The sequence below is a fragment of the Photinus pyralis genome, unplaced genomic scaffold (assembly GCF_008802855.1).
Source record: "Photinus pyralis isolate 1611_PpyrPB1 unplaced genomic scaffold, Ppyr1.3 Ppyr1.4_LG3b, whole genome shotgun sequence".
In the NCBI taxonomy this organism is placed as follows: Eukaryota; Metazoa; Arthropoda; class Insecta; order Coleoptera; family Lampyridae; genus Photinus; species Photinus pyralis.
Genome location: NW_022170510.1, coordinates 26,249,541 through 26,273,087, shown reverse-complemented (window position 1 = coordinate 26,273,087; position 23,547 = coordinate 26,249,541). Strand labels below are relative to the sequence as shown.

At 34.9% G+C, this 23,547-nt stretch overlaps 1 long non-coding RNA gene across 1 annotated transcript; it reads right to left on the bottom strand.

Annotated features, from left to right (window-relative positions):
* Positions 1-6,450: 6,450 nt before the first annotated feature.
* Positions 6,451-6,992, bottom strand: LOC116166349. The gene is made up of 3 exons (XR_004144316.1): positions 6,820-6,992; positions 6,554-6,678; positions 6,451-6,483 (listed from the first exon to the last, which is right to left on the bottom strand). It is a non-coding gene; the product is annotated as an uncharacterized LOC116166349 (long non-coding RNA).
* Positions 6,993-23,547: the final 16,555 nt, after the last annotated feature.

Sequence of the window (23,547 nt, the reverse complement as noted above, 5' to 3'; positions counted from 1 at the left end):
TTATTACACAAGAATAAAATACTACTTTAGTCAGATTTTCATTCCTGATTCCATGTAAGGCTTATGTGGCTTCTGTTCCCTTTATTATCTTTTCATAAATTTACATTTTTTTTCCTATTTTGCCCGTTTTGGATAGCCACGTATCTAAAATATTTATAGAAGTCTTGGCTATTGAGCGAAGGCATTTTGTAAACAAATTTCAGTTCTTTTTAAACGTTTATTATTAGCAAACGCTAACCGTTCGGTTAATTGAACTATGCCCAATGATTAAGGTTGATCACTGATTAAAAATATTAGAATGGGAAACATCCGAGCATATTATCAAAGGTGGCTAACATTCTAATATTTTTAATCAATGATTAACGTTAATAATCGTTTGTAAAATTGTAATTCAGTAACAAAATTTTTGCAAATTATGTGTGTGCTTTTCAACTATTATCTACGGAGTGTATTTGTAGTATGGTGTGTTATCTGTTATGAGATTATGTTTAAGGGCTAATATTTGGTGTAAAAATTCCCTCATCTTGCTAACTCCTTCTCCCCTATTTTTCCCATTTACGTACCTCATTTCAAACAAATTCTCCTGTAAAGTTCCATCTCTACAATAAACCCTAACATTCGCAAAACGCGTCCCCATTACATAATTCAAATCCCTAATTTCATCTTCAATAGGGGTTTACAGTATAATCGAATTCATTATAATTTAAGAAGCGTATACCTGAAACCATAAAACAATTTTTTGGACAGAAAAAGTTGTGGCGGGCTCTGTGACGTAATAATCTCGACCAATCAGCTGCTAGAACCATATTATTTTATTAGTTTGTATTTCAGGTATTCTAGCACGGACATGTCAAGTCGATTTTCTGAAGGAAGCTTCCGACTTATGTCCTGGAGTTCACGGTACGGGATGTGAAGTCTAGGGGGCTCCCCTCTTTAAAAGCTTCCTACCTTGACCCACTGGAGTAGCGACTGGCTTACAGTCTGCCATTCCGAATCGCACCTGGTCGTTGATAAAACCTCGCTGATGCACAACGACTTTACCGGCTTACCGCCCTTTTGCCGAAATTAAGTGCTCAAGCGTGTGCTTCACCTCGACCTCTTTCGACAGGAGTTCACCAATTTCGGAGATCTCGATGGAAAATACATTATGATGCAGTTACCAATTTACAGCGTTCCGAATTAAAGTCAAATAAAAATGTTATTATCCATTTTTGTAAATGAATAAAAATATAATAATAATAATTCGGAAATCGGCCCTACCTGCAGTGTTGCCATAATTCTCAGCACGGCTTGTAAAAATATAGATGCTTGTGATTTTACCAAGTAAATTTGGATTGGTTAGGTAAGTAATAAAAATCTGTTGCCTAGCAATTAGACGAGAAAAACTGTCGACTAATAAAAATGCTAAAATGAACCAGATTTTTGAAATCGAACTAACAAATTATTGGATTGTCTCCATTCCATAAATGTATACATTTGCGTATACTGCCTTTTTGATTTTTCCGGCAGTAAATTCATTGTGGATGCTTGAGCAGTTTCTCGAATTTCATGAGACGTACATATTTATCACGAAACAGCATCAGAAATGAGTTGTGTATTTGACGTTTCAAATGGCGACTTACGGGGTTGCTAAGATACCTACGCTCGGTTAGTTATTTACAAAGCAAATGTGATTCTTTCATGTTCCCGTGAAATCTGAAAAATCAAAGGACGTGTTTCTTTGTAAGAAATCACGATGTGATGAATTTCTGCATTATTTCATTAAATATTCTACGAGCATCAGTGCACTACTTAATCGTCGTAGAGAAAATAGTTTTTCGTTTCGTTTAAATTGTGTGTTAAGGCCTTATGACATTTTATTTATATCTACAATTTCCCTATACTGTTTTAAACGGTTTGTGTAAATTATGTCTTTATGTTCCCTGTAGTTTTGATTTTGTTTTCGTATAATGTGATTGTTGTTTTATAGTTATGTGTTGTACTTGCTGTGTTAGTTTTTAGGAACGCCTTATATACCTATTGTTTAAGGTAAGACCACACTAGATGAACTGCAGTGGAGCAACTCGGCACGACGTATTTATATGACATGTTATCCGTAACTACGCGGCGCGGCACGGCTCTGACCTACAAGATTAACTTTTTCACCACTCTGTCGCGACGTGGCGTTCATCTGCCGCTAGTGCGGTACTTACAGCAAGCGACACGACCGACAGTGATATTCACTCGTGTTTCCCGTACAAGATACAAGAACAACAGTTTGTTTGTCAAAATGGAGCAAGAATTAATTTAATTTCAGCCCTATTGCTCAAAAGACGCCCTATGACTTAAATGTTACAGTGTCGTGTCACAGCTGTTCTTTTTTTTTTAATAAAGCTTATTTAATGTTTTGTAGAACAGCCTACATACATAAGTCAATACAAAAGCAAAATAAAAATATTACAAATGTAAGAACAAACAAAATTATAACAACAATACTTAATTGTCACGAAAAGAACTCTGTACTGAAAAATTCCTCATACGAGTAAAACGCTTTATCAATATGAAATGCTTTAGTTCTTGATTTGAATAAATTAAAAGGTAAAGCCTTAATATTGGGAGGAATATAATTATACATTTTTATATTGATATAATCAAAACTGTTTTGCGTCTTAAACGGCAAAAAGGGACAAATTCATTTAATTTGTTGCGGGTGTCATAATTATGAACATCGCAATTTTTAACAAAATAATGTTCATTGCGCTTAACAAAACAAAGACAAGTAAAAATAAAAATGATGGAAGCGTTAATATTTGGTGATCAATGACAGCTTGCCGACAATCATCTTTAAATGAAATGTTAGCAATAATTCTAACGGCAATGTTCGAATGCGACATCGGTATAAATAAAGGGTTTTCCAATAGGGACGTTAAATTTTGACAGTTGATTGCGGCGATATTGTTTTAGCTCCATCTGTCAAATTGGCTGTGTTGGAGAGTCTTAGTGTTCAACAACGTGTACAAATCGTAAAATTGATTTACGAAAATGGGTCATCGGTTGGTTATCTCACGCAGAGGTGACGTCAACTGGCCACCGAGATCGTGCGATTTGACCCCGTTAGACTTTTTCTTAAGTCGCAGGTCTACGCGAATAAGCCGCAAACCACCGATGCCCTTAAAGACAACATTACTCAATGCATCAACGAGATTCAGCCCGATTTGTGTGCCAGAGTAATCGAAAATTGGACCTCTCGTATACGTGCCACGCAACGAAGTCACGGTGGCCATGTGACCATATCATATTCCATACATAATGTCATTCATTGGCCTTTCTAATAATAAAAAAAATCGAAGATATCTAACACACCATGTTTTATTCAAATTTAAAGATTAACGTCCTTAATGGAAAACCCTTTACTTCGTAGCGTCGCGTCTCTCCATTGCAGTGTAGTTCCACCTGGTGCGGTCTTACCTTAAATCCGGCCCAAATAACGTTGCGCATAGTGTACCTAATATTTATCAATGATATATACCTGCGAGTTCGATACCATTATGGATTCAGCTTTCCTATTTAGATTTACAGAGATATTTTTTAAAATGTTAATCACACATCCTTCTGGTAAAGACAAGCATATCGTAAATCTGATGTGCGCATGCGCATGCTGCGCAAGTCAATTTCGTTATATACCTATAGATATTTTTTTCAAATTTTACCCAATGCTTCTTCTAAAAATTTCCCCTGCAGTAAATACATTTTAATTATTATAATTATTATAATTTGGAGTTGCAGAAATTCATATCTCTTAAACCGTTTAACATAAGTGACCATCCTATTTAATACTCAAAACCTCAAAAACTTCAGTTTTTCAAATTGCAAGTTGCAACTACTAGTTCTGATGCCAGAAATGAATGTAGAGCTAAATTTTAGGACCACTTTTATTAACAATCTGTATGCCTATATCGGATAGTTATTGAGCTATTACTTTAAGATATATGAATTTTTGATACACAACCATACACAGAGAGGTTGATCCGGCGGTTTGGAATGGCGCGGTTCAAACGTACACATTTAACCAAGACATGATTATCTGTCAGTGACGCATCGAACTGACAGATTTATCTGTAGCAGTTTACACCGGCGGATCAACCTCTCTGTGTATGGCCAGTTACTGAATTTCCTGTTATTCAAGGGACCTATTGTTAAAATTTCTCAAAAATCGCTATATCTAATTGTATGAAGTTGCATTTGAATTTTTACCGTTCCCGATCCACCAGAATCCCTGTGACTTTTGTCCCTATTGATGGTTCTTTCCTAAACCATAAAGAAGTCGCAGTCCGAATTTCGAACAAGCGGTCGCTGTTAAAATTAGTATTACTCACACGGGTTCGGCTTTTACCCGCCAAGTCCGGGTCCGGGTTTTACCCACACCCTTCAAATCTCTCGTTTATGAGGATCTCGAAAGAAGGTAGGTACCTAGTGTATCTGTTACGCATAAATATCGAAATCGCTCAAAATAACGCACATAATGCGCTATTGACGAAGCTAAATGACCACACACCAAAATTAAATATTTTTCCGTGTTATGGTCGTGAACTTATGCCCATAACGCGTTGTGGTCATTTTAAAAGCGAATACAATGCGAATTGGATGGGTTTTGACGTAACAATGTATCCGTTACTTTATTTATGGAGCGTGTAAACGTTGCCTAACTATAATTGTCGATTACTACATTTCACTAACTAACAATAACAAAACATGGCGCGCAATATCATTTCCACTTCCCTGTCTTATAAGTAATCATATCTGTATAAAAGGAAGATCCCACCTCGACTTCACGAAACAATTCTTCCTGATATCCACACCTGAAAACTTAAAACCGTTCATCCGCTTTCCAGTTATTCATTTCATACCGCTTTCCGTTTATTCCGTTCATACTGTATCGTTCAATCACCTTTTCCTGCATCATTAACATCGCCGTCCATTGTACTTCATCATGCATCCAATCGTTAAAGAAGGATAGAATCGAAAGACCGGATTCTTAGTAGGTAATAATAAAGATAATAAAGATCATACCACACCACAGGATTTGTACAATCTGGTTCAATATCTGTTTTTATTAAAATGTACTTGTTTTAGTTGTTTAAAGTATTATTTGCTTTATTTTCGTGTTAAAGAATTGCTGTGTGCAATAGAAGGCGGTCAACTACACTACCCACAAAACACCTACCCAGCTAGTTCAAGCAAATCAAAATTGATACTTACAATTTTTATAATCTCCCCTCGTACACTTCCTGCATCTGCTACAAAGAAAAATCCCAATATTGACTCCAATTAAAGGATTGGGGAGTCAGTAGCCTCGATCAACTCCAAAAAATTCGAAAGGATTAACTACACAAATTTTAATTAACATCTGACAGAATTCTTGGACACGAGAAGAAAAATATGACATGAAAACTCTATCCGGATCACACAAAGGATTCGAATAAACAAACAATGACAAAAATTATTCGAAAGCACATGCAATGAAAACTTAGAACAAACTTCCTGAAAGAAAGAAACGCTTACAAAGCTTGTTTGGACAAATTACTCTGCACTCAGACGGTCGATAGATAAAAATATTAAACAGCTTAAATTACTTACAAATTTTCTCTTTTAATAATCTTATATAAAGATTTGCGATATCAATGTGCACTTAACTTCACACACATGACACAAACGCTAACAGGTTCTGAACTTCACTTTTCTTCAACACACAAAACTTGATGACACACAATATTAACTTGATGAATAAAATGACAAATTGCCGGTGGCTCTCCAGACGCTACAAACTTGTAACTCTTAATAAAGAATCTCAATAGAAGGTCTCAGGGTGCACTAACTGCTTGATTTTTCAACTTTAAACTTCTCACATAATGTAACGTTTCCGTTTACATTTAAATTAAAATTCCCGCTAGATATGAAAATTTAAACTCAAGGTAACCAACAATAAGAATTTTGATAAAGGTAACTGGTAAGGGTCAAGGGGTTATCGAATGTGGAGAGGATAGACGTGACTGAGCGTAAGAAAAATGGTTGTTAGAGGATGAATGCTTGAATGAATCCCAGAATATTGTTGTAATCCTGTAAGAAATTCAAAATTAATTAAATTGATTGATATATTTACTACAAACATAAACTAAGTAAGTAATTATTTCATGGTAATTCTTTTATAACTCTCAAAATTCCGTTTCAGATTTTAGATCCATGCCATGCATATGTGATATTTGAAATTATATGAAATTCCTTTTAATTAACAAATAAACCCAATAGCATTTGGTAAGAAGAAGTGTATAAGCAAAAACTTATTTTAATTATACCTAATTTATTTTAGGGTTTATTTATTACCTATTTATTAAATAGTTAAAATACCTTAATTTACCAAGTTTGACCAATACCTATTTACCTCTGGAGCCGGAATCCACATCAGAAGCTCGTCCAACACCGTCGTTTGGTAACCTTCACCGAGTCCTAAAACAATAAAAAAAATAGAAATCAATTTGGAGTAAGGTCAGAAAAACTGTTTATAATTTAAACTCACCTCATTAATCATCCAACACAAAACATATTGTGAAGTAATCACGACATACGCAATCTGTAAGAGATCTCCGGTAAAACCCCACAACACCCACTCAAACATTCACCTCTTTTTCATTTCTAGTAGTCCTTAAAAAAAACAAATTTTATATTAAGAAAAATAATATTGACGAACCAGTTATTATTTTAGCGAACATTAAAGAATCAATTATTTGTGTCAATGGTTTATTTCCTATAGTTCTAGGACTGGGTTTTTTTTATTAATCGTACCCTAATTTGTCCAACGCAACCCTGGCGCCCTAATAATCCTTATGCTCTCCGGTTTTGAGCCGAGCGAAGGGGTATCGGTCCAACATTGTATGAACCATTGCCATACAGTTTTCTTACCAGATAGTTTGTTTCTTGATTGATTTATTTTGTTGTCCATTTAACGACTGACCGTATTTACGTTACCTCTTCATGAACCTATCGAATTGGTATTTTTGCCAATACGAAAAGGTTATAATAACTTTGGTTAACTTGCTTCTGCACACAATTATTATAGCGTTCTCGATGTTTGTGCGTAACATATCGAACTTTTTTTACGAGAAACCCATTATTAAATATCTGTGGTTTTTGTTACAGTCCCTTTCACCGATTTTTGTTGTATTAGCTTGCACTATGTCTGGCAATTTCAATAAAACCCATCGACGAATAATAGGTATTTTATTCAAAGCATTACGCTATGAAAGAAAATTTTATTCATACATCTTAAAATATGCATTGAATACGAAGAAAGTAGACGGTTTATATTTAGCACATTCACATGAAACACATGATGGTACAGAAACTTACACATTAGTAAGGCTTCAGAGATTGTGAAATTAGATAATGTACAATAACGACCGCACATTTTTAGGAACGTGAATCGACATATCTGTATTTGGGGTTTCGTGAGGAAAAGCTAAATATGGTTTGTACCTACCTACGTTTACTTCAAACATGTCAATAAGCCATTAGATGAAAATTGGTGTTACACTTTTCTACGTGACTGAAATCCGTGTAGTCTCCAACAGGAGATTACTAAAAGACTGGGAAATCAACTCAATAAACTACAATTAATTTAATACCAATGCTTATCCGTTCGATAGCGAAACGTCGGTCGTCGCATGCACTTTCCCAAATAATAAGACTGATTTCTACATGAAAGGGTACCTAGAGCGTGAAAATCCACAACCGAGCACAACATTACATGGGGCCTAGGGAGATGAAGGTTATTCTAGCTAGATGCCTATAGTACGACTATTAATTGAATTACTAAGGTTAAATAAACGTGGCGCATTTTGTAAACTAGTAAGGGCTGTCTCCAATCCTAAACACAAATCCGCACACGTAGCTGCATCCCTTAGTTTGAACTGCGAGTAATTGGTAACTTTGTTGGAAGTATGGGGTTTCTACCAACTTAAAGTTGCACATTTACTGTCACTCTTTAATATTATGCTAAACTTCTGACAAGTTTTCCGCACGGATGTCTACAACGCACATTAAAATATTCCGTGAAAGTGTCAAGAAATATAGCGCTACCCGCCGCGTGTGTTATTCAGAGCACACAAAATTCCGACGAAAGTTTACCCTTTAAAGTGTACCTTATTTAAGTAGTGAGCACCAAAAGTGGTCCTTTAGGCTATAAACTTTATTGGACTGACGTTTATGACCATCTCTAAAAAACAATCGCAACCTTAACGTCAACCAGGTTCGCATGTTTTATTATAATAATTTAAGGTATTAATTCCATGTTTCACGATGAACCCGATAGATACTGCTCTAACTCTGGTAATACTGTTATCTTCGAATGCTCATAAATTTAAGATCAAATCGCTCCCTGTTCCTACGAATAAGCATCGACCTTCGAGATATAATCACATTAAGCTTTTAGTACAAATGGGTTTATTTATGGCAGTGATTGATTGTGTTAATAAGTAAATTATTATGTACCTACGTATATTGCCGATCATGTTTTATAATTTGTTGAGCGGTGATATTTTGGCTGATGCGGGAAATTGAAACACCTGCCAATCATTTTTAATCTTTCTGTATAACTTTGAATATTTCCATTGATTTTGGAACTAAGTGCCTTCTTAGTTCAATTAATAGGCAAGTGAAATTTACGGATTCTGATTTATTTTTGATGAAAGCGCCGGATGAATATGAAATGGGATAAATCGCTGGAGTGGATTAGGATAAAACATTGGGGCACATGAATAAACAATGTGTTAAAAACGTTCTCTATTATTAGACGGCGACTCAATCTATGACATTATTCGGCCGGCGTTGGTAAATAAATTAATGCTATTGAGATTGTGTGTATGAAACTAATTATAGGCAAAGTGTCAGGCATAAACCCTATTCAAAATAATTGTAGAGTTTATACCCTTAATCCAAACAATCCTCGTTAAGATTTCCTTGTTCCTCTAAGATAAAATCAAATTGTGTAATGGACGCTCTTTCAAAACAACCTCAACTGGAAAGAGCTTTAGCGTCTATCGTGAAATATGTAATTTAGATCGGTATATGATACTAAATTAAGATTTTAAATAGTAAATTAGGTAGGTATGTATAAGGACACTAAAAAATTTAGATATCCTTTTGACTGGAAGTTGATAGAATGAGTGCTCTAGATGTTATACAATGTGTTTGGGTGTAGAAACATGATTAAAAATGGGGATTTATAACCTGTTTGATTGCAATATCTATTAATTATGTTTCCGTTAACATTTTTTTACTGTTAATTTCCACGGAAAAATTGTTTCCACAATCACCTATCTGATACTTTAGCAAAAGGTTTAAAAATATGTCCCAAATAAAATAAACACGATTTTTTCGGTCGATATCTACTATGTTTTAATTGTTGCGGAGTGGGACATAAAGCCAGCGAGTGCAAGTAAAAACAACCTGTGGCAACTGCGAGAAGCTAGGAAAAGGAAGTTGGACATGGAGCCTTCACACGGAACTGTAACTACGAGGAGATAGTGAAAAAGGGGATTCTTACACAGGGCGTCGAAGCATCGCAAGCGACGAGAAAGCTGGAAAGTGGTAACGATAGAAGATGAAAGAAGAAATATGATGTACTGGATAAAATGAGGGTTTACTCAGAAGTCCGAGTTGAATCAGATTATTCTTCCTGCGGCCCAGTATTTTTTTTTAACTTTTCTTCTGCCAGAACGAAGGCTATTGCTTCACCGCACGAAGACATTTTAAGACTAAACTGAATTTATTCCGGTGATTCCGATAACTTATGTGCGACACTCTTTTAAAAAAACGTAGAAAACCGTCCGTCCGATGCCGTTCTATGTGCGCGTACCTTAAGTGGTCAATTTTAAAGGATTTAAGGATTTTCATTCCTCCCAGATAAATACTCTGCCATACGTAGCAATGTTCTACAGATATTATCGTTCGCCTAAAAATGATGTCTCACGGTCACATTCGAATTATGGAAACTAAAAAAAAAACAATATTAAATAGTAACATAGAAAATGGTTATACATCTACGAGTATAAAAGTTTAAGAGGCATAAGGACTCCGTATATTAACTGCCTAAACATCTCTACGTTGTCCCTATAAATTTAAGGTATGACAAAGGTATTTTACTGATGTGTTGATTGATATCGATTCATCAAGAATGCCGCCGTGCTTCTCTAATGCCATTTTTTTAAAAAAAAGCGAAAAAAACAAAATATACGGCGTTAAAGTTGCGACATTTTAGTGATTTTTAAAGATCAATTTCTTCTTAAAAAAGCAAAAAATGAAAATTTTACTATTAGAGAGGCATACATTAGCTCTTTATTTATTAGTATATTGAAAAAGATCATTAAAAAACAGTCAGTTTTTGTAATTTTATGGGGAGAACGGAAGCACTGTTTTGCCAATATTTAACTCTGTATCTTAGCGTCACATTACGGCAAATTACCGAACTTTTATATAGACAGAGAAACCTGTGAGACAAATGCATTCATGGGAGGTGCTAAAAATGCAAGGAAATTTTCTTATCTTTTAACTGTGATTATGTGTCGGAAACCTTTCGCTCGCTTCATTTGCGTCCTAGCATTACCACCTGTAATGGTCCTAGGCTGCCTAGGCAATTATTACATGGGACACAATGTGAGACAATTCCGTCCAACGATAAAATTGTTGTACCTCAAAACAAAGTAGCATTGAAATTATTCGAAATTTATCGTTGGTTAGCACAATTTTGAACCCTCAAATTAACAACAATTTTTATTAAAAGTAAACAGTAGGTATTTTTGTTCTTCAGAATTAATGTGCCTAATTTGCACAAAGGTAGGTATAGGTAGGTATATGTAATTAAGGTTGGTCTTTCCGTCAGAATGTTTGTAATTTTTTTGCTACATTTCGTAGTTCGTACAACATTCAAATTTATGTATAGTACGTCCCAGAATTAGGAGTAATAAACCACCCGGCCTACGAAAGAGTATAATTATTTTTTTTCACTACTAGCGTCTGATGACATGATTATTAACCTTTTTTCCACTTGTAAAGTAGGCTTTCTCGGCATTTGTTCAAAGTGGTTAATAATTTTTTATTATTAACTAGTAGTCAATAATGAGAACTGTCACGCTGTCACTTTTAGAAAACACAACCCGAAATTTCGCTCAATGAACGTTTAGACAAGTTCTCTAAAACGAATAATTGCCACCATTCGCAATTTCCAGAGAAATTACATACCTAAAATTATCACATTTTGAAAAAATTCGAACGAAATTACTCTTTGAAAAATCTCAATGACAGAACAAAATACGGCCTGTTTGACTTGTACTTCCACGTACTTGATTGACATGTTAAATTAAGAAACAAACAATTCTGTCCAACCGTTAACTCTCTTATCAATATAATATGTTAATTTAGAGGATTTCAAGTGCTAGTAGTGAAAAAAATAGTATATATACCACGGTAGAGAAGTCTATTATTGCCTTCGCACCTTACACCCCTCGGCGCAAGCGCCTCGAGATGTAATCTTGGTGCTCAGGCAATAATAGTGGACTTCTCTACCTTGATATATAATGTACTATTATTTCATACTATCTAGTAATCGCCGCTTTCCCAGACCCATTTGAGTCTGGTAAATCGTATTTTACCAGACTGAAAATTTTTACCAGACTGGAAATGTTGCCTAGCAACATCAACTGACGTCCATATAAACCTGTATATTAATGTGTCAAACTACTGTCAAATCAAACAAATCAAGTGATCGACTTTTGCTTTTATTTGAATGCGTACAACATTCTAATCAAAAATTGTATGGCCTTTTAATAAGAAAAAGAGCAGTATGAAATAAAATGTTTTACTTTATTTGTATGTTAAATCAGTTAACGTTACTCGTTTCGAAATTCCTGCCTCAGCTACGCTTCGGCAGTAAACATCTCACTCGTTAAAGTAAACCTTGATTTACCATACTCATATGTAAATAACTATTACATAGAAGTAACGCCGTAGCGGATAACAAATTTTTTCCACCAAACATAAGGTATTTGAAGTGAGAAATTGAAAGTGTGCAGCATCCAATGTATGGGGATGGTACCGATTTCGGAAATACATGCTGGGGACGTGAGCCGCCATAGGCGTGCGCTGGTATATTTTCCTTATTTCTTAATTCTTTATGAAAATTACTGCGATTTACAATATATTGTATACTAGTCCAGTCAATCTATTCCGTTTCCGTTTCCCCATAAAAACCTTCATATAAAATTTCTGTCAATCAAAAAATAACTGAGTAGATATTCTGCTGATTAATATACCAAAAAATGGATCTCCAAAAATGACCGCTAATATTGTAAATTTATTAAAAACGATTGAAAATTCACAACACAATGCTTCGAACATTGATAGTTGCACTTTAGCTCGAGGTAAATATCATTTTGTAGAGAAATTAATTGTTTTTAAATTTGATGTGGGAATCTGTCATACATCTCTCATTTTATGATAAAAATTGTGGAAACTTTCCATTAGTTTCCAACCCCGATTACACCATAAAGCGTCAGGGTCGACCCAGTCTAACCGTGAACAAATTAGTGACAAGCTGAAATTTGGTAAATAAGTTGATTTTGGAGTCCTTAAAATACCACCAAACCCCATAAGTGAACAGCCGTGTCTGTCACCTCCAAACAATCCTTGAAAGGGATGAAAATCGGACTTTTTTTTAGTTTTTTGTCAATATCTTGAAAACAACGCTATTTGCAAAAGAATGTGAAGATAGACGAATGAAAGCGTATATAGGTATGGGTGCTGTACCTACCAGTGGCGAAGTTATAATGTTAATTTTGGCATTTTAAAAAATAAATCTAATTTTTTATTTTTTTTGTGAAATCTAGAGAAATTTCTCAAAAATATTTAGGTAAAAACATTCATCTCGTGCCTATTTTCATGAAATAAAAAATCATAACAGTGGCGTAAGTACTAATTTTTTTAAGTCATTTTTAAATATGTACATTAAAACGATAATATATTGTAGTCAGTAGGTATCTATGCAGTGCGGTAAGGTAACTTATTTTGAGGTAGTTAAACTAAAATAAGTCCCGTTTAGGCAAATGAATACTTAGCATAGCATAAGTTTTTAATTAGTTAGGTACCTGATTAGATATTTCTGTATATTAAATTATTAATTCGTCAGAATCTTTAACTGTCTACAATTCTACAAGCTAGGGTACAATTTAGACGAATTTTTCGCCACAAGCATGCTTTTTTGCAAACGCCTGACGAACAGTTGCAAAAAATTTGCTTTAGAATCCCTTCGGGATCCATGTCTTGGTCCACTCCTGGGCTGGTAAGGTATTATTCAACCATATTTGAACTTAAAAATGAAAATCATCCGGGTCAGTATTACTTTCCAGCTGTGAGGCCTTTGTAAAGAAAGTATAATGAAACTATACAGATGAATTGAAGCGATATAGTCAAATAAGAATAAACTTGTAACAAATAAAGCAAACGAGCTCCTGGATCACTATAAACATCTTTTCCTTGGGTGATGATAAACAAAATAATGAAAACAGAATTGGAAAATTCGAAACCGTTCGGGAGTTATCTTGTCCACATATGGACGGGCGGACAGACAGAAAGTCCAAAATTCTGAACTCGCTAGGAGCTTTTTAATAATAATTAATCTTTTCAAAGAAAATCTTGTTAAAAAGTCCTAAACGCATGGTAATTGGTACTGAGCTGCCTTTACAGTCGGTGAAAGCTATGCTAAATTAGAATCCTTATTTTAAATTTTGCTGTACTACATATTGCTGGTTAAGAACGTCAAGATCCTTAATCTGGCATTTGTTATATTTCTTTCTGGTCTACAGTATAAACAAAATAATATTTCCTATGTTAAAAAGCCCAGATGTGGCGCCGCATCCAGAAATGGCGTGCATGGCAAAAATAACATTTTTAGAGGTCCTAATTTATGTTGAAATTTTTAAATATCCGTGACTTTATTTGGTTATCAATTTCCTGGCCGTAACATATATAAATTTTGTTTGGCATAGTGACTTAAAGAACTAAATATTTTTGAAAAATTTGTTTTTATTTCAATCAGAAATTAAAAAATTAAAGTCTTTAAAAATAACCAAAATTAATATCATAACTCCGCCACTGGTACAGGAAAATATATAGGTAGGTTTTATAGGGAAAATATATACCTATACAGGTGATTCCTATAGTACCTGCCACCGTTGGAGCGTATAGGGGGTGCCTAGGGGAGTATTTTTGATATAGGACACTTGGGGTCGGTAAATCTAAAAATAGGCGCCAGAACCAAATTTATCTTCTGGATTTCACGCCTGTATGTAGGCAACCCAACCGACCGACGTTTCGCGCGGAGCGATGCAGAGCGATGTTAGCGCGAGGAAGCGACATGGGAGGGAAGGAGGGAAAACGACAGTCAAAAGCAATAAACGTTTACAAGTGTTCAACGTGGCCACCGTTGTTCTCAATGCACTTCCTACATCTAGCCAACTATTATTATACTATTGCCATAGTGTTTATTCACTTTGATACGCGTCGTTGCAGACGGGATTTCGTGGGTTAAACAAAATTCTGATCAAGTGTCAGCCACACATCGCCGCCTGAGATCGCTCCGATGTGCACCGCCGGCCGGTTGGGTTGCCTACCTACAGGCGCGAAATTCCAGAAGGTAAATTTGGGCTCTGGCACCCTTATTTTAGATTTCCGACCCAAGTGTCCTATATCAAAATACTCCCCTACGCACCACCTACACGCTCCCAAACGGTGGCAGGTACTATAGGAATCACCCTGTATATGCTTTAATTTTTCTATCTTCATATTTTTCCCTAACTAGCTTTGATTTAAAGATACATATTCCCAAAAAACAACAATAGGCATTTTCAACCCTTTAAGGGTTTTTTTAAGGGTTAGGTGTGGGTAGGGTTTGGAGGTATTTTATGGATCTCAAAACATGCGTTTACCCTGATCGAGTTTCAAAGGTGATCTTTCGATCCCGCTTTCCAATAAATCAATTCATGGCGAAAATTTCATTGCAGTTCTCTATATACAGCAGAGCCTCAGAGGGAATCAAACTCTAACTCGATATCTAGTAATAACCCAGGCGTTAGTGGTGCGGGAACCACAAATTGTTCTTTTACGTTCCAAATAAATAATTTATGTTGGGGTTGGGTTTTTAATTAATTGTTTGAAGCTGTCAAATTTGGTGTATAAATAACAGTCCGGTAAGTGTTGCTTAGCGACACTTACGGACTTAAATTGATAGTAATCGAACATCTACGGGTAACGGGACAGTATGAAATACAAGAAATAAATCGAGTAAGTACCTACATATGTGTAAATAATTCCTTATTCAATTGTCGCTTATCAATGTCACATTGAAATGGAATGACTGAACAACGGAGTAGGTACTATACGCGTGTAAGGTAGGGATAGCACGTGATACTTTATCACTTTTTAAGCTCCACCTTTACTGGCAGTTTCGAATACTTCGTCTCCTACCGCTGCGTCCCTTAGAAAGTACTGGAGCAGCTCCCGATTACTCTTAAAGGTAACTTTCAAAAATTAGGGATATGTGGTAGTGATTTATATGAGAATTTTATTTTTATCTAATTTCTAATATCACTAGAAGGTAAAATGGTGAAGTTATGGTACAAGAACGAACAGCGGTGCCAATGAGGCGTCAACCTTGGGACATTCATAGATTTTCGAATTTCTTAGTTGCTTACATAAACTCAATTTAGATGCTCGAAAGAGACAACTTTGAACTGTAGTTTCTCATGAAGCTTCATTGCTATGCGACTAAAGGTCTACTTAAATTGAATTGCAGACTTCCACTTAGATTGGGGATATTCAAATTAAATATCTCGTAAAATACTTATTTTAAAGTAGATTTTATCATTTGAAAAACATTGCACAACCTTAACGTCAACTGCATAGTCTGTAGAGAATCACTGAAATAATAAATTGGATTAGGAAAACTTTTCAAAGGCGCTCTTTGTTGTCAACCTATAAGAATTGTAGCTTGTGGAAAACCAAATATACTTAAATGCAAATGAATTTAGTAAAGGTACCATACATTATACGAGAACTTTTAGTATGCGACACTACCAATTTGTTTTCTCACAAAGACAAGGGTATAAATTATGTATGAGGTCAATTACAGTATAAAAAATGTGAATCTTCTAAGGACTGGATATACATGACAAACATTGTTTATGGTGGGTTGAGAAATGAAAAAAAATGCGCTAATAAGTCCAAAGAAAACCACTCACTTATCGGCTTAACACGTCTATGCTTTTAACTAGTAGAATGGGTTGTATTTTGCTGCACGTCACAGAAAAATTACTTGAGGTTCTAAAATCATTCATGACACAGACTAATTGAGCATTGTAAATAAATGCTGTGATAGCAGTTCGTTCGTGGCATTATAGGCTAGTCAAAATAGGTGGTTAAGATAGAAAAATTAGTAACAAAGTGATCTCTGCGGAAATGAGTACCCAATAGGGTCCTTATTAACCCCTCAAAAATCGCACTTTGTCGCATTATTCGAACTTGGAAAGAAATGGCCGCCATCTTGATTTTTTTCGAATTTATTAAATATTTCGTAAAGTATACATTATACCAAAAAAAACTCAAGAGACTCTTTTTATGGAGAATCAAAAGTTACCTGTAATAAAAAAAAGTTTGTCTATTCATTAAAAAACAAAAAAGTTATTGAAATTTATATGATTTGGGTAATTATCACATTCTTTAAAAATTTGGTAAATATCCGAATTAGTTAGAACTGTTTTGAATGCCCAATTTTGAAAATAAGGATTTTAAAGTAAAATACTCAATAATTGGGTAATTATTCACATCTGTGTCGAGACTTAGATGTATTTCAAAAACTTAATGCAGATATAGCAGTGTTAATTAAATCAGGACTTAAAATTATTTTAAATCTGTACCGGTGTCCAAAGAAGATTCATGATTTAATGTAGCAGGTAAGTAGAGGGAGGCAAATGATTGAATGTTTTTATTTTCTTTAGGTTATTAAAATAAATTATAATTTTCCTAAGGCACGTCGCCACGACGAAAATCTCAATCTTGAAGTAAATTTCATTAATCTGAAAAATGTCGCAGCCTTAACCGCCTCCAAAATTCCAAATAATTAATTAGCGCATTTTTAATTAACACTTCGCCTCGACTATTCGCCTCGACTTCACCTCGGTCTCAACCAATGAATAAGTTTCGTTCAGACGTCTCAATCGCCTTTTGTGGGTACCATCCTCTGGCGATCTGCTCTTGAAATAACCGGTGAGGAGTCGAGGAGGAGGACTAGGAGGTAGATATTGATTCTTTCGTTGAGACTTTTCATTAGAGTACCATGCAGGATAAAACCAACACCCCCCTCGCCGTCACCCACCCACTGATCTCGAAAGGGAGTCGCGCAGGAAAGTTATAGTTTGTCAAAACCAATTCATTTCCACGAGACCTTTCATTCATAATACCATGAAGGGTGAACGTATGTTCACCCCCCCCCACTTCTTATTTTTAAAACGTTTTTTACTTAGCCCATCATATAAAGGTATGTGTATGACAATCTGAGACCAATTTGGTTTTCGGGTGTACGTGTAAAGTTATGCGCGTTTTGACTTCCAAAAACATTCATGTTTCAAGTAATAAATCAGAGAAGGGGTGGGGAGCTCTTTTAGATTAACAAATTTGACCTCCCAATTACAATGAAACAAATTTATTTGACATAACACAATCAGGCTGAAAGAGAAAACAGGCACTTAGGGACCAACCAAATATTTACCACGAAACAAGCGATGATAGCAAAGCCAAATCTTAATTTATCGTAAAGTGTTGATAATCCAAAATCTCGGGTTGTAAACTGAAATTTTTAAACGAACAAACATAAATGATACTTTCGTAACTTCAACTTTCTTTGAATTGCACTTAACCTTCGATTTTACCACGACACTGACTTTGTTATAATTATCTGATGTTAAAAACTTGGCCTGGGATGGCAGAAATAAAATCTCCCTTGGATTGTAAATAAATCTCCCTTAACTGATTATTCTTGAAACGCTCGACAACCACACATAACAACATAACGAATTTTTCGCGTAAACGCGGAAAAAAAAACTTACGTTTAAACGCACCTAAACGTTCACTTTTTACCACGATGACTTTAAATTCTTTATTAAAACATGTTCATTCCCTTTCCCAAAACTTTTAAACTGGTAAAACGGACAGTCTTGCCAAAATACGTTCAAATTATGGCCACAGCATTCTTACAAAAGGACAACTTACTTGTAACAACAATAATGTGCCTCGTCTTCAGAAGATCTGGACCTGTATTTTCTTACCGGCCGTAACACGTCCTCATCTCGAAATTTAATTAGCGGTACGCAGCCGATAGCATTCTTATTGCAACGACCAAAAGAAGCTTTTTGCCAAAAAGAATTAAAATAAAATTTTTTTACACGTACATTAGGTTTACAATTAAATTAACAATATAAAAGAAGGGATGTGATATACAAAATTAACAACTAATTATTCTAATACAAACAAATCGAGAAAATTAAGGCATTTAAAACACACGTGTTTTAAAGTTGCTAAGTAACGATACTTCAAGTATGACTTTTGAAACTGTCATCTGGATGAAATAAAAAATCCTCTTAGGTCACTTTCTGTAAATGCAGAACATCTCTTTGGCTTTTGTACCTATCCTTTGGTTGAAGCTTTCACAAACGCGCGTAATTTAGGGTATGCTTCCAAATCTGTTCCACTTTTTAATCGCAGTATTGCTTTGAAGTTTTGAATGAATGCACCAAAATATAGAAGATTTAAATACCTTTGACATTTCCTTCATATATGCCAGCATTATCGATGCATTTAAGACTTTATTCGTAAGTAACTTCCTATCCATCCATGGAAACAACTTTTCATATTCTTTATAATAGGCTTTACTGGATTTGGATTTTACACCTACCAACGTTTGTTTAGATTTTACAACAATCGATTTAATGGACGGTGTATTATCTTTTTCAACGGAAATCGTTTAATTCACATAGACGATGATTTTTATAAGCAAACGTCAAGTGACATTTCCATGGCAAACGTGAAATTACGAACATCCAGCCCACTTAATTAGACATGTATTCGAGTATAACGTCAATATGACTTCATTGTATTTCCTATTTTTAAATTATACTGCAGGTATAATAAACAAGTTGTAAATCAGCATATGCACATCTTACACTTATAGCAGAAAGCTTTTAGTGAAAATTTTGAATTCTCTAGCTATTGTAGTTGTTGATCTCACCGGACAGCCGGCCGGCCAGCCATAACGAAATATAATAGCGTTATTCTTTAAAAAAAATGCGCATAAAAAATACTATAAGATACACGTGTATAATTGGTCTTTAAAGCACTTGCAACGTTAAAGGCACTCCGCTTCGCGTCGTGCCATTAAACTCGTTGCGCGTGCTTTAAAGACTTGATTATACACTTGTATCTTAATATACTATTTACGTGCCATGGATATTAAAGAGACGAAATGCAGGCTTAAAAATGGGATGGTATTATAACGTACAAAAAGAATTGAATACAAAGATCTCGAAATCAGATTTTAGAGGGAGGATGAAAGGTATGTGATACAGCGCGATATGTCCGTGGAGACAACTTAACTTTAAATATTTGAACATCTAGAAAAGCCCCAGCGTTAAAGTTTCCCTTTATCTCATAAATACCGAATAAAATTGTGTGTCAAATGAAGGGTAAACGTACCCCTATGTAAGGCAAAGCTAGATATTCGTATCGTGGCAAATTGACTTATCCTCTCGGTCCCACAGCAATTAAATATACAATTAACAAATATCTAAGTCCTTTCATTTTTATTTCATTGCGCTTCATAACTTTCAGCTCAAAGGTCGTTATAATTGTATCGACTAATCGACCTGAGTATATTTGGCTCGCGCTATAATTTTAACAAGTACATTCGGCACTCGTGCTAGCTTATAAGCTTACACATTTGTAATAACAAATGTAAAGTTCAAGTGATAAACTAAATTATTATTCACACCTGTAAAGGTCGCCGTCAGCAGAACCGGCATAATCCGCAGCAAATAAGCCAATCCATACAATACGTGGCAAAGTATTTGTATAGTTCGGACAAAATTTTGCTGTAAAAAACCTAAGAACAGGCTATCAAGAATTTTAAATGTGTCCAGTGTGACTATGCAACGAATGATAAATCTAATTATAAGACACATTTATTAACATACAAAATCACTAAGTATTTAAAGTGTGCACAGTTTCGTCGCCAAACATAAATCCAGTCTTAAAGTACATCTTAACATATAATAGTTCAAGACATCGACATTGCCAAAGATTTAAAATGTGACCGGTGTGATTTTTGTCAGATCCAATTTTAAAACACATTTATTAATACACAAGAGCAGTAATAATTTCACATGAGCCTGGCAACGTGGGGTTTCTAATCTAATGAACTACAACACCGAAATGCCCTTTATGTTCTAAGTAAATAATACCACAGACAACATATACTACAGACGGTCAATCTTAAGGGGAAAAAGCACGCTAAGTTTTGTTTCAAATGTCCCCTTATTTAAAAACCAGCTATCCCTCTATTTTGCTCCATCTATTAGCGCATACAACAATGTGTTGTTTCTTCTACAGATTTCTTTTATTGGAATGGTTTTGCAAATTGTCTAGGGAAAGAAGTATTGATACTTTATTGTTAGAAAGCTGTCCCACAAGAAATCCCCATATTTACGTCTGGGCGATGGTATGTCTGGGCGAAGTGCTGATAATCTTTGCAGGTACACATACAAAGCAAAATTCACTTCATATTCGCAATTACGTATTACTCGTTGTCTTTGGGTGCACAAACGATATAACTTGCACCACTTTTCGAATTCTCGAAAAAAGTGTAATCTCCGTGTTTGTTTATATACCTACGTACTCTATTTGCCTACTTGTCTCTCCGTTTGTGGAATAAATCTTGCAATCAGCAATTTAACTTCATTTAACTTGGATAAAGAAAACCTAAACGTAAGCAATTTTCGAATGAATATTTGCCTCATATGTAATAAATCCCATATGAGGTGTGCAATTATCGGGCAATTACAGCGGTCGGTAATTGCATTGTAGAAAACGAAAGAGCCCTGCGATAATAATTGCACATTTCATGGGAATACACTTAACAATTTTATAAGTAGGTAAAGTGAGTTTGTAATGTTTATTCGGGAAATATTCCCCCGAATTACACTCGTGCATCAAAATAAACCTGATAATTTTTAGCGCATTTTCCAACGAAGTTGGGTGCGCTATTGCAGCCACTTTCTCTGTCCGTCCGTCTGTCCGAGGTCTTAACTACTCCTACAGTTTTCAAGATATGTAGTTCGTTCTTTTTGCATTCGGTAGCGTATCGCTCTGGCACCTGAGTCAAGGAAAATCTTGACGATTGAAATGGCAGGCTGCGCAATGTTAACTTTTTTATTTATTAATATATTCTGTTGAAATTTTAATCACAGATACTTGTAGTAAAGGCAAATATATCGCATATAGTAAAAATCAGATGTGCGCATGCGCAGACTGCGCAATGCAAACTTTCTTATTTATGGAGATATTTCTTTGAAATTTTAACCACAGATACTTATAGTAAAAGCAAACGTATTGCGTATTGTAAATATCAGATTAATAAGCGCATGCGCAGGACGCGCAATATCAACTGCGCAGTAAGTGTCAACTTCCTTATTTATGAAGATATTTCTTTAAAATTTTAACCATATATGCCTCTAGTAATGAAAAAAACATAGCTCACATAGATATGGCCTTTGGGGAAGTATTGATCAATTTATGGAAAATGCGATGGAGTTACTCGCCTTAGGGCGAAAACCTTTTTACTTGTTTATTCAAGTATCTTATCAGTAAAAAACTGCGTTCGGTTAATTTCATATTTTGTTAAAAGAGCATTTTGATGCACTTGTGCAATTACCTACGAAAATTGTCACAAAGCAAAGTTTTAATAGCGATCCTCGAGATGGTTTATAGTTTTGTATCTATTACTGTCTGCCGGTTTAGTGTGTTGTCACTTCACTCAACGTAAATGACAGTCTAGCTGACCGGAATATAAAAATGGGAAAATGTCGTTTTTTCGCATTTGACTTAATTAGGTATCTCGTTAACTATTCCTCTTACGGAAAAAATGAAGAGAACGAATTTGTTTAGAATCGATTTTTCTATCAGATACAGTTGGTATGATTTTTATTAAACAGAGTGCCAAGGGCATTTTATAAAGTTACTTTCTTGTTCTATTTCTGGGGTTTTCACTAAATTAATTCCACAGTCCGTCGATTTGCAAAACTCATCGAGCCAACAGACAATTATTGGAATAGGTTGTTTTACGGTACCACCATCCATAAAAATATTGAAAACGCTCTGGGAGTCATCCAGTTTGAAAGACAAGGCATCGAGAAGGGCGTATCAACAAAAACAAATGTTAATTTTTAGGATTACTTTTTTTTGTATTTTTCCAGAAAAAACAATAACATTTAAAAATGGACGGTTCTGTACCAACTGAAAATTCGATTCTAAACAAATTCATTTCTATGAGCTCGAGCAATAGTTGACGAGATAATTGGAAGTCAAATGCGAAAAAAACTGCATTTTTCCGTTTTTTCTTGGTTTTTTGTGTATAGCAGTTCCGGGAGCTTCCGGACAGGGAACTACATAGAATACACTTGGTTTCGTTGTGTGAAATGCCAACATCCAGTTTAGAATACTTTTGGAGCTAATTTGACTGGACTATGTTGACCCTACTACCCAACACATTGACATAAAATAAAGTTCGTTAAGTGCTCCCTCCCCTAATCAAAAATTTTGTGATGGTATTATCACAGATACATATAGGCCGTCGGGAGCGTCCATGGCGTGAGTGAAAGATTTACATCGAATCATATAAACGAATCCGTACATACTCTTGTTTCGTAATATTTATAAATTCAGAATCAGTAAAAATTTAAAAATTAAAAACTGTAGCGTTTATAAAGTCGGTTTTCTTAAAAGCGCCAGTTTTTAGTTATCCAATTTCTTGGATTCAAAGTTCAGAAAATTAAAAGCTATAGTATGCATGGATTCGTAATTTTTTTTCTACAAAAAACCTAAATAGATAGAATTTCTCTCTAAAGTAATTAGAGAAGTCAATAATCAGAAATGAAAAAATTACTATTGCAATTCCTCTGGTGCGTTGTTCAAGTCACCACCCGGTATAATAATATACTTATTATGGAAAAACAAAAATTATGTTTATTTTTCTAATAAAATCTTACCTTGCCCAACCTCATAATTTTATATTTGGAGGCCAAATTTAGTTTCCGCCCTTGTATAACCAAACCCGCTCCATCAATTTTTTAAATGTTTAGAAAAGAGAAAAATGAAGAAATAAAATGTATTTCATGTAATTTATGATGTTATACAAGTGAG